Genomic DNA, 13014 nt, shown 5'->3' with positions numbered 1-13014 from the left:
ACAACAAGATATGAATAGCAGCTGTACACACAAGGGCAAGACTGAGCTGTTCTTTACTTGGCTGCAGTATATGCGTACAGAGCACATTTTGATACCAGACAACCCATTGTCAGAGAACATCTCTCTACTCAACAACAAAAAAACAGAACTTTTTGACACATTTATAGTAACATCATTTGAGCCCATAAATTATATAATCTCCCACTACATGAACAAATCAGCACAATGCAGTGCCAGCTAAGGACACTACTGTGTTTTCCCTCTCTAACCCATTCAATAGTGTCAGTATTCTCCACCTGTGAAATAAATGAATTTCCCTTTCTTTGATAGTGAACCCAAAACACAGACTAACTTTTCACTTGGGGGTAAACGATTTGGTCCAGAAATTATTTCTTTGTTCACTCCTCTGTACCCGAAAAAAAAAAAAACTTTTAGATGTTCCCACTTTGATCCTCCGATTTAAGAAAGCATTCTGAGAGGGAAACCGACAAGGTTAAAAAAAAAAAAAAAAAAAAAAAAAAAAAAAAAAAAAAAAAAAAAAAAAGAGATGTTGCTTCTCGGCACAATGGAAAACACCGGCAAGCCACAATCACTCAGGTGGAGAAAGAGAGGGAGAACAAGTGGGAAGCAACAAAAGAGAGACTTCTTTTTTTCCCCAAATAAGCCCACTTTCACCTTTTGTCATTCATTTTTTCCTTCATTTTCAAACGCTTTTCATCTCTTGTGTATGTTTCTCCTCTGCTATGGCAAAACAACATCAAGTGATTTGTAAGCATGGCTGCCTCCTAAAATGGAACCTAACATCCCATCAACCTCTCCAAAGGAGGTGCCTCAAACTTCACCACTAACACACACACACATTATGTATACGCATATCTTAAGACAAATATCTCACACATGCACACAAACGGGTACGTACACACAAACTCCATCCACCTGTTATCCAATCTGGAGGTTTTATAACCACACCTTAACACACACAAACACTTTTTATGTCGGAATGATTTTATAGCTAGAATTGATGCAGCCTATCTACAACTTAATTAGTTAGAGCGAAGAGCAGGTCAGTCTCAGCAGCTATAATAGAGCTGTAAACTAATTTTACCACTTATTCAATAGGAATGGCACAGTCTGAAACTCAACATTTAAAAAAGACAGAGTTAGAGTGATGGAGGATAAACAGGAAAAGAGAGTAACACTAAATCTAGATTGAAAAAGATGAGAAGCCAAAAAAAAAGCTGTTGAAATGAAGGGGAAAAAAAAGAAGCGAGCAAAATGGAAAGGAGGAGGAGGCAGAGAGTGGTGCCTCAAATAAATTTGGAGGTAAATCAGTTCCAGTGGTTGCTTCCTGAAAAGTAGTTTGGCTGCTTGGAGACGGATGGTATCCCAGGACCAAACCCAGCACCACTGCAATTACTGGGCCATAATTTTACTGTCATTGGTGTTTCTGGATCTCGCAATTTTGGAAATAGAGGAGCAGAGGTAGATAGACACATGCAAGACCACAGCAACCTAGATAGACAAAAAAAGAAAACGGCTGGTAATGTAAGGATACAGGTCGCAGGGTTTTTAAATACTCTTAACTGTGAAAGCTGCAGTTTTAAAGTTATTTTTTTGTGTTATAACAACCTTACAATTATTGTGATTGCATAAGCCTCTGCAAATAGAAAATGAGAATATCGAGGTGGAAGTTCATGCAATATGTATAGTATGAATGTATGTATAGTAACCATGCATATTTTAAGTTTACCAATAGGTAAGGCATGGTTATGGCAGTGGTACCCAGTATAAGTAGACTGAGACAATAACCAATGTGTTCAACTTGCTCATTATACCAGATCTGTGTTTTTTTCTGCAAGATAAAGGCAGTTTCTGTTTGAGAATTTAAGACATTAAAATACAGTCAGAGCTTTCTGATGTTACAGCACATCAGTAAGATATTCATTAAATATACATTGATGTGGCTGATAATGTTACAGCCATCTTCTCACACTCAGCAAAAGCCCAAGGCTGTCTCTGTGTTAAACTTTACCCAGTAGACATTTAGTGTTAAGCAAGTGAGAGACAGAGGAAAATAAGAGCCCTAATCTTTCCTCTAAAGCTAAGTCCTGACCATGAACAAAACCTTTACAGGAGTGGGGAGGAGGAGGCAAAATATCCCCATTTTATCAAACAAGTATTAAAAAAACACATGCAGTCAAGCAGGGCGAAATAAAACTCATTCCAAAGCTGTTTACTCCCGTTTTGTTTAGTATTGAATGCTTGCTGGTAATATTGTTTTTTCAGTCTTCAAGGTGATAATGCGCATAAAGTCAATTGACCTGAAAGAGAAACATAAGCAGAATGCACATTTAATGCATTTTAATGCAATATCACAAAAAATCTAAATACATAACCTTTAAACATCCCTGCTCCCACTATTATAGGGAGAGGGAGAGACAGATTAAAACAAAGAATGAGAAACTCAAATAGAGCCAGGATCAGAGTGAAATGGACAGATACAGCTGCATGACACCATAACTGAGACAGGAGGAGCGAAAGAGGCAGAGAGAATGGGGCAAAAATGAGACATGAAAGGGTCACACGGGACCTTGACAATATCCCATAAGATTTTTGAGTTGCTGGCAAACAGTACAAATCAGATCCCTAATGAGTTTACAGAGAATGCACTACATCGAGGACATTAGTACAGGATGGTCCAAGTCCACCAGTAAAAAACAAATGCAATGGTCCAAATGGTTGATTGGCCAGATTTTACTGCCCACTGGAGAGCTCATTTCCATTTTGATGGAATTGAGCTCTCCACTGCAACTCTTTTTTGCAACTTGCCAGATACATTAATTAACAACATTCCCTCATTATGTGGGCATTATGTTTCCCTCAAAGCGTATTTGCTGTTGGAAATTAGCTGCATATAAATGTAATTTCCAGAAACTACAAGGTTGAAATGCAACAGTATGGCTCTTTTCAGTTTTCAGAAAACAGAGTTGTGAGAAGAAGGCTGATAAGCTACATCAGCCTACACAGGAAGTATTTGTTGGCACTTGTTAATAGTAGAAATACATTTATTTATAACAGCAGAGTTTTTTGTAACAAGCATATGGCTGATGTAATGTCCGAGTTACTCAGCAAACAAAGACAAATACAGAAAGAGAGAGAGAGAGAGAGAGAGACAAAGAGGGAGAGAGAGACTACAACCCAGAAAGAAAAGAAAACGAACCAAGCCAAAACTGGAGAGAGCCAGGATAGGCCAGAATCGCTTGTCTCTGTCAAGGCCGGATGCTGGGCAACTGCGGGACTCCCGGGGGATACAGCCTGGCTGTGAATGTAAATAAGGCGTACAGTATCGAGACACAGAGCAAATCTGAAGGGAGGATGAGAGAGAAAAAAAAGCAAGTGTGGAGAAACGTCAAGCGTAGCAAAGAAAAGTAGTTTTCACCAAGAACGGCCATGTAGGGTTGACGCACACACACACGCAGAGATAGAGGGCTGATGCTGGGATGTAATTTGTATCAGCTATTTGTAATACCACCCGAGATACACAGGGACAAACACACAAACACACACAAATGTGGACACAGAGAGAGCAGCATGTACTGATGTTGTGTGTATACACCTGCAGAACACACACACACAAACACACACACACACACTCTCGGTAAGATATTACCATCTCCTGAGGGGAAATTTACATGCTTGAAAATTCACAGTTCAACATACACAGACACAATACAGTTGTATAAATTGACGTTCAACTTTTTCTAGGGATGCCAAAATCAGGTTTTTTTGCCGCCTATACCGATACTGATCATCTATGAGTGATATCGGCCGATCCACAGTCAATACCGATTATCTTTGGCATGCAATGCAGATGGCGTACATTATATCATGCTCACAGACTTTGTAAAAGTTCCAGTCGACATGTTTTATTTTTGTCGCCTGTTGCGCCGGCGTAGTGAACAAGGTGGGAGGCTACACTACACAGCACACTCTCAGCCGCAGACACTGGGATATTAACCACAGGTGATCGTGACTAGGAGCATTAATACCGATCTACCGATCATGTATTTTAAATGAAAATTAGCCGTTCAATCGTTCAATCATCCAGTATTGATTAAAATCAATACTGGATGAAAAATTACGATTAATCAGCAATGACCACAAATCCCTTTCAGACACAGACTCTATATCTGGATCAGTATCTGTTAGTTATTTTTCTCTGAAAGCTACATTTTCCACACTATTACATCAAAACTGACATGACAGCAGGCAAGCAAAATCCCGTCAAAATCCGAGAGTATTCTGTAATGTAACTAAGAAATTCATAAGCACTCACACAACACACACAATCAGTATTCTCACAGCTGTATGTGGACTCGCTAAATTCATTTTTTCTGCCTAAAAATGAAAACTTCATGCAAATTCTAACATTAAAAAAAATCTGTGAAATGTACTCCAGCCACATGGCATCATGCTGGTGTTGTTTATTCCAAATGCCAACTGCATTTCCTTCTGGCCAACTCTTTGCCCAGCCTGAGTCTTGAAAGTCCAGTTACTTAACAAACTGGCTTAGTGGAGACTATTGCCAAACTCTGATTTTTGTCCTGGCACATGGCAGAGCTCTGTTTGTTCGTTATTAGCCTCACTTTACCGAAGGTACTGGCAGTACACTTTTAGATTTATGCTATTTGACCATGAACTCTCTCAAATAAAATTCTCATGTTTGTTCTCTTAGTTGGTTTCCTAAATCATACTACAAGTTGTGTGAGTGCTAGTTGTGAAGACAAAAAACCTTGACTTCAATAAGGTATGCTCTGCAGAGCAAGTTATTTTAAAAAACACTCAAAATAACTCTTGACATTGCCCTTTGAGAAGATTGCTTAAAAATAGGAAACATTTCAAAACTATGCAAAAAAATAAAAAATTGATGCATTAAATATATTAATAAAAAAAAGTGCACCTGGTTAAATTCTGATCAGCATGAGCTGAAGTACTACTGGCAGTACTGGCAGCAGTTCACCTGTATGTTATTATAACATTACGTTACCCTATGAGCGGGAGAGAAAGAGGAGTGACCAAAAAAGTGACTCCAGAAGTTTTATTTACCACCATATAAAGCAGCAGGACCAGAAACTAAACTAAATGACGTGTTCTGTGCGTCAGTTATATGCAATTATGTATGTTAAACTGTTGCATGCAAATTCAATTTAGTAATATTATAATACTACAAATAATAAGTAACTGTATTAATGGGAAGTCAAATATTGTCTTGACATTTGTCTTTGACATTTGTATTAACATCCGTCTCGGGTGATCCGATCACAAGTGGACAGCTCTCAGTTCGTCAGTTCACACCTGGCTTTAAAATGCATCTCCACATGCGTCTCGATTGACCACTTGAGATCGGATCTCACTTCCCCGCTTTATATGCAAATTAACAGGTATGCGTTGTTGTTTTTAGCCAATCGCCAGACACGTCTGTTGTTAATGTGCGTCAAGCGTGTGGCAACCTCCAAGGCTGAAAATTGAAACCAACATGGAAGTACCAAAAACTGCAGTTCTTCGAATGGCCGCTTGAGGCTGGCTCCAAAAGTGTGTCAAACCCCATAGACTCCCATGCTACGTCCATCTTTATTAACAGTCTATGGTGTGTGTGAGAGCAACCGAGTACGAGTGAGAGTGAGAACGAGTGGGGCAAGGAGGGTTATTTAATATAAAGCCGAAGTGAGAGCCGATCACAAGTGGTCAATCAAGACGCATGTGGAGACGCATTTTAAAGTCAGGTGTGAACTGACGTTAGAGCCGTCCACTTGTGATCGGATCACTGAAGATGCAGGTTAATACTACTGCTGACCGATTAAGCTTATTTTCATCAGCATCGCAATATGAACATGTGCAATAAACACATTGCAAAAAACGCAATGAATTAGAAAAAATGCACATGTGACGAACATCACAAGGTTTTCAAGGCGCAGCACCCGAGCAAAATGAACTGGGGAAAAAAGGCTGCAGCTTCTCACATACGCACAGCAGACAGCACAGAGGCAGCAGTGTAGACCAGTGAGGAGTGAACTTTTTACTGGAGCTGACAACAACTACGGTCGTAGCCCTGCGAGTGTCATCACAACCTTTGCGAGTATAAAAGCAGTTAACATCCTTCATCACACCAGCTGTCTCCATCCACCGCGGTTTATTTAAACGAGCGTAGCGTGATAGTGTTAACCTAATAGTGGACTGTTATAAACAAGCTCAAAGGAAAACTTTCTTTGTGTAGACTGCAGCTTCATTTGCCAAAAACTTTTGTAAACTTATAGTTACAGTCTGAGACAGCAGCTTTGAGGGTTTCTGAATTCATACACAGGTTCTGCTGATAGGGTCAAGATATATACAGAATACTGTGGCTCTGAACAGCATCTGTAATTTTCACTGTCTTTCTAATTCATTCTCTTCCTCTGTTTCTGCCTTTCTGTGCCTCATCTGATGTCTGCTTTCTTTCTTTTGTCAAATCTCCAGTTGTCATTAAATAAAGAGCTGAATGAATGAGGAGCAATTTAGGGCTCCGAGTCTCACCAAACATGTCATACATCACACACACATATAAACACAGTCATATCTATTTTCTCTCACACTGACTGTATTCACATAGTTTATTAGCAATGGCTTATGCAGACACACACACACATATTCCCCCCTTAAACGGAGAGTCGTAAATCAAGGCAGACTTTGCTGGACTAGGGGAGGGTATTACAGATGGTGCAGTGGGGTGGGCTGAACAGGCATGTACCTGAAGCCGGTGTGTGTGTCTATGTGAGAGAGAGATGTGCATGAGCAAAAGAGAGAGAGAGAGAGAGAGAGAGAGAGAGAGAGAGAGAGAGAGAGAGAGAGAGAATTAGCTTAATAGCTGCAGGACTGAGCTTGTGGCTCACTTCTGCCCGTTTTCTTGTTTTGAGACAAATCATTGATAAACAGTCAAAGACCTTGTTTGTATTGTTGCATGTGTGTATGTGCTGTTTGTGTGCAGCTGTATAGAAATAATAAGGTTGTGCACCTCACCTTGCGATCTGACCCCTCTCCTGATTTTGCGTGTGGACGTGTATTTGTGAATGCAGGAGGTGAGCCAGTGGATTTAATTGCAGAGAAATGGCAACATGTGGAAAGGTGAACTTAGATTTGAGGATTTTGTGAGTGGATACATTTTATTTTGTGTTTGTGAGTGTCATTCCACGAATTGCTCAGTGTGTGTATGCACATCTGTATGCCAGTAGTAATGAGGTCATTAGTTACTACAGCATTGACACAGTCTGCAATTTAGTTGTCTCTGTATGGAGCATGTATCTCCTTCTTCTGTATGTATATCTGAGGATATACGTTTGTGTAAACAGTAAATAATGCCAGAATATATTAACATGATTTGCGAACATGCTAAGAGCCTCTTAGTTGTGTCTGTGTGTGTGTGTGTGTGTGTGTGTGTGTGTGTGTGTGTGTGTGTGTGTGTGTGTGTGTGTGTGTGTGTAGTATACCATCTATTAGCTTGCAAGCTCACTAAGAGCTGTGGATCACCAAGCACCTCAGAAAGGTCACCCAGCGATTAATGGGCTATAAATTACACAGGGCAGGACGTTTGTGTGTCTGTTACACAGTAAGCCAATGTTTGTCTCACACACAAATGCAAAAAACACATTTACAGCACTCAGCTGCACATGTGTAACTTTTATGAGTCAACTTCTAAATCATGAAAACTTTTGAACATATACTCAGAAGGACATTACAATGAATTACTGGAGATTAATTCCCTGCAGACTTAGACTTACCTTAACCACTGTATGCCTGCTACCACTACTCACCCTAAAAGTTTCTCTACACCAGAAGCATTTCAGTCATCAGATATGCTTCTATTTTAATCAATACCACTGTCACAGGCTGCATAACAGCTCTATTTAACCTGTGCTCTACAACAAGATCTCAAAGCATCATTTTTTAACGTTTCAAGTATATTTTCTTCTTTTTTACGTGCCTAACAACAACAATTGTGTGGTGGGCTCTGAGCAGTGCCATGGGTGAACACTCAATACTGTCCCTGAACACATCCTGACATGCTGCTGTCACTACTCCTCCTGTGTAGACATTGTATGAGGTGAACCTATCATTAACCAAAGTACATAATTCTTAAAATGTAACCTTGAGTGGACCTACTTTTTGTTCGCAGGTGGGAGCTAAAATCCCCAACAAACAAAGAAAGACGGTTTAAAATTTTGTAAGATGAGAAAAACCTCCACAGCATGGAAAACTTTTGCTGAAGCAAACCTCCATATGAGGGTTAATATAGAGTGGGCTACAGTCCTAACACCCTAGCTTCTGGTCTGACCAGTCGCTCTCGCTCCTCTCTCTAACCACAATTCCTGCTGTTATCAAAGGCAAAACTGTCCCCCCAGAAAACTGAAAAAGAATTGGCACAGGATATAGGGTGTACAAGTAGGTATTAAGTTTAAGTTAAAGGTCAGTGTGCAGGGCTTAAGACAGAAGCATAGTAATACAATAGTTGGTGTGTGCCAGAGCTTGTATACAAAGCTACTAGATTACAATAAACTCCTTGACTGGTCATTCATTAATTTAAACAGGACAGTGGGATAAGTCAGCTTCCTAAGAGACTCACAAGTACCTCACAGTGTCTTCTGTCATTTACAGTCAATGTTTTCATATCACTGAGCAGCAAGGCTCGCAAAGAGAAATATTCAATTCGAATCCAACAGTGACTTACAAATATAACTGAGAAGAGGAAAAATTTAAAAGAAATGCTTTCTACGACACTAAAACTGCTGCTGGTGGGCTTGCGTGAATTGTTCCTATTAGTAACCTACAATAAATGCTGCTTAGTCATTGCTGATTGGTTGTACCTGTACATAAAAGTCACAGAGGACAATCAAAAAATATCAGCAGGCTGAAAAATGTCTTTTATGAGAGGCAAATTGCATATATAATATATATTGCATGTTGGGGGGAGATAAAAGGGAGAAAAAAAAGTATTCTAACAAATTAAATCTATCAGTTGAGGATTTCAATTAATTTTGCAAACCAATTTGCAAATAATTATTCTGTCCCAGATACTACAGTAACAGCAAAGCAATAACTTTGTTTTCTAAGTGACTAGCTGGCCTTTAGGTGTCTGATCAACTAATCCTAATGTTAAAAAATAATTTCACTTCAACATTTTTCCATCAACTGGGAAAACACCCAGTGATAATGGAAAGGTAAATAAAAAGAGAGAGAGGATGTACCAAAACATTTATGTATTTTAGGGACTAAGATGGCAAAAATCCTTCGAGTATATGGTGGTAAAGTTACCTCATTACTGCCACAAATCAAGCTCACGGCGTTCGTTATAATATAAACAAAGAGTCGTTCTCATTTTTGAATCTAGATGTATTAGTTTTGAGTTATTAGCAAATAGAGTCAGTTTCTGATACAGATTTAATTACATTTCCACTCTGGTTTTCTCAGGACTACCAAACCGAGGCCAACGCAGCCTTTAGGGACTGAATACCCCAAGGCTATGCAGATTGCTTGTGGTAGGACACACACACAATTACATACTAACCCATGCCAAAACATAGCCATTTTATCTCTCACCTTCTCATCACTCTGTCTCTGCCTCAGTGGCTGGGTTAAGTGACATCCATTAGCCGCTGTGTTGAATCTCAAAACTCCTTGTAATTGTACACCTTGTAACAACTCCTGTTCATTACAAATGACAGACATTTCCACTAAATACACACTCTCTCACAGTCTAAAATCAAACTGAATATTTTTGTCCTTCTTCACCTGTGCACAATAATTCTGAAAGATAAATTTTGACCTTTGATCTGAAATAAACAAATCAGAAACCAGCTTCTGGGAGTGCGAATATAATAAAACCTGTTTTAATTAAATAATCTTTTAATTTTGATGAATGTACCTGTACAAATGTATGCAAGGGGGGTGTTTTGAGCTTTTGGACTGCACCCAGATCAGTTAAAAACAGGACTTCTTAAATTCATTTAAATTTTTTTCTTTGCACATCCAGGGTCCCACTGGTATCTCTCAGTGGGCACCCAGGACACCCTGACTGTATGGCCATTCTGGCTTTACTCTCTCTTTCAATAACACACACTCCATCACAGTTACACACACATCCTTGCAGCCATAAATTACACAACTTCAAAATGTACACATACTCTCCCTTGTTCTCTCACCCACACAGATGGTAAAGCTTCAACTCACACACACCTACTGTACAGTATTTTCTTCCGTAGCAGTTTTTATTCATTTTTCTGTCTCACTCTGTTTCACACACAAGCATGCACTCACACACACACACAAACACATACACACAGGTTCTTGGCATGCATAGCAGCAGTCATTTTTCTTGTTAATGTAGCGTGTCGAATTTGCAGGGCGGCGGCGTGCAAATGAAAGGTTGCACGTCTCACTCGCTTGGCAATATGTATTTGATAAGAGCTGTAAATCAACTAGTGTAGCAGAGCAGAGCCTGCAGGGACGGACAAAACACATGTTAATGGAAAGTGGCGCTAAATTGGAGTGGAATACTGTATGTGCATGAGCAAGTGAGACAGAGAGAGAGAGTCATTCAAAGACATGAAGGGTCAAAGTGAGAGAGAGAGAGAGAGAGAGAGAGAGAGAGAGAGAGAGAGAGAGAGAGAGAGAGAGAGAGATTGTGTTTACCTGTGTGGACAGTCCCAAGAAAAGTGTGTGCACGAAGGAGGCGAAGGGACAAACACTACAGTATATGATAGCTGCAAGTGCAAGACGCTAAGAAAGGGAAAGATGTAGATACAGAGACTGAGCCAGCTAAACTCTCAGAAGATGAACAAGACCCAGCAAAGGCAGCTTAAACTTCCAGGAAAACTGCAAAAACTTCAGTGGCTAGATTTAAAACTGCAAATGAGACTGTCGAATAAAAATAAGCCCATAGGTTGTCTGTGCAAGCAGCTTACTACAACCCGCAGGACTTTCACACAGAAGACTGCTGTTCATTTTCATGTGAAACCATGACCACTGCACAACCTTAGACATGTATTTATTCAAACAGTCTTAAAAGAAATCAAAAAGCAGAGGAAAAAAAAAAAAAAAAAATTTCTTCCACACAGAAACAAGAACCTACTTTTAATAAATAATAGTGTGACCTCAATGGAAAACTGTGCTTCATCGTAATAACATAATAAACGTAAGCATATACATGTGCTTTAGTTGGACACACACTGCAACATTAACATGCACACATAACTGTTGTAAATACTACGCGTGTTGTATTGGTAATAGGAGGGACGTCATTTCATAGGGTTACACAAGACTGGATATGAATGGTGCTGATGATATGTGCCTTTTGCCTTTGTATTATAGTCCCTGTGTTTGTATCTATGTGTGTTTGTGTGCCCTGAAAGCATAAAAGAAAGTGTACAAGGTGTATTTACCTTAATGGACAAAAGCACTATGGCTCTATTTTGACAAGGTGAAGGTAATACTGTCATTACTGTGGTCCCTCTAAAATAACTCTATTTTTATATAATAACAACAACAGATAGTCTCATCATTACATACATGCACGCTCACACACACACACACACACAAACAAATGCATAGATACACACAGTTGTAAAGAAGAAAAATATAGGCCTGTGCATACAAACACATGCACAAATGCTTAAATGGTAACATGCAAGTTCAAACTTACAAATACATGACATTACTGTATTTGTATGCGTTTGAGGGCTGCCCTTAACTCCAACTCTAATTTAATCCTAAATGAATTTAGAATTTAATCTGACATAGTAAAGTAGTTGCCCAACAAAATGTCCTCACTTTGGAGGTTTGCCTTCAACTTCCTATTGTTGTTAGAACATTTTGGTCCTCGTAAGGATAGAAAAGCAAGTGCAGATACAAATACACTCATAAACACAACACACGCGCACAAAAGCATTCAAACATCAGCATTGTGGTGTGTGATAGAGGAAAATGGGGTGATATTTGGAGAAATGGCCTGAGAGGCTCTATGTGACCCTTACTACTCATAAAGAGTAATAAGGGTCTAGATTTGGACTACTGCTCTTGTTTTCACTCATGAGTCTGGCGCCTCTCAATGGCTGCATTCTCACTGGGGCGTAAAATACATTTCAGTGCATCATCCGCATGGCTCTGCGTGTTTAAGGGTCACACGAGCAGAGTCAAGTTGCCGAAACTGAGGCTCACGGGGGGACAAAAAAAAGACAAAAGCAGTGACACATCTTCTCAAAAACTAGTAGTATTTAAATGACAATATGAAATAGCAAAAGTGAGCAAATCTTCACATCTGATAATCTGTAACCAGAATAATACTGGCATTTTTAATAAATAATTTCAAAAGTAAGTAATTTATTTAATGTTTATTTATTAATTTTAGTGATTTGTTTTGGCACTCATTCAATCCTACAGATGCTGTGATGAAGAAATAAATATATCTAATAAAGATTTAAAATGTTTTTAAAAGTTTCACTTAAAATAAAACTTTTTTTTGTTGTCTTTTGTTTTTTGTTTCAGCTGCAAGAGTATGTAGCACTTTCAACTTGTATACACACAGCCACACAGTGACATTGACCTTTTACATTTGACCACCAAAATTTAATCAGTTAAGCCTCGAGTCTAAATGAACCTTTGTGCCAAATTTGAAGAAATTCCCTCAAGACATTCCTGAGATATCATGTTCATGAGAATGGAATGGCTCGACGGATGGACAGACAGAGGGACATCCCAAAAACATAATTTCACCAACAGGGAGGCATGAGAATTCGCTCATAAAGAGGGTATCTATTTGTAAAGACAGAAAACCAGAAACACAGCGCCAGAGAAAATGTATGTGAAAACATGAAGATAGTGTGCATTTCTCAAGATAATGTAAGCAGGAGTATTAATGCTTTTGTGTGTGCCTGTGTGGGAGTTGCCAGTGTTACTGTTATCATCTGGAGTCACTTATTCTGTCCTGTC

This window comes from Seriola dumerili, unplaced genomic scaffold (assembly GCF_002260705.1).
Source record: "Seriola dumerili isolate Sdu_G_001 unplaced genomic scaffold, Sdu_1.0 BDQW01000668.1, whole genome shotgun sequence".
Lineage (NCBI taxonomy): Eukaryota > Metazoa > Chordata > Actinopteri > Carangiformes > Carangidae > Seriola > Seriola dumerili.
The sequence above is the reverse complement of the archived record's forward strand: the minus strand, read 5'-3'. Positions refer to the sequence as shown.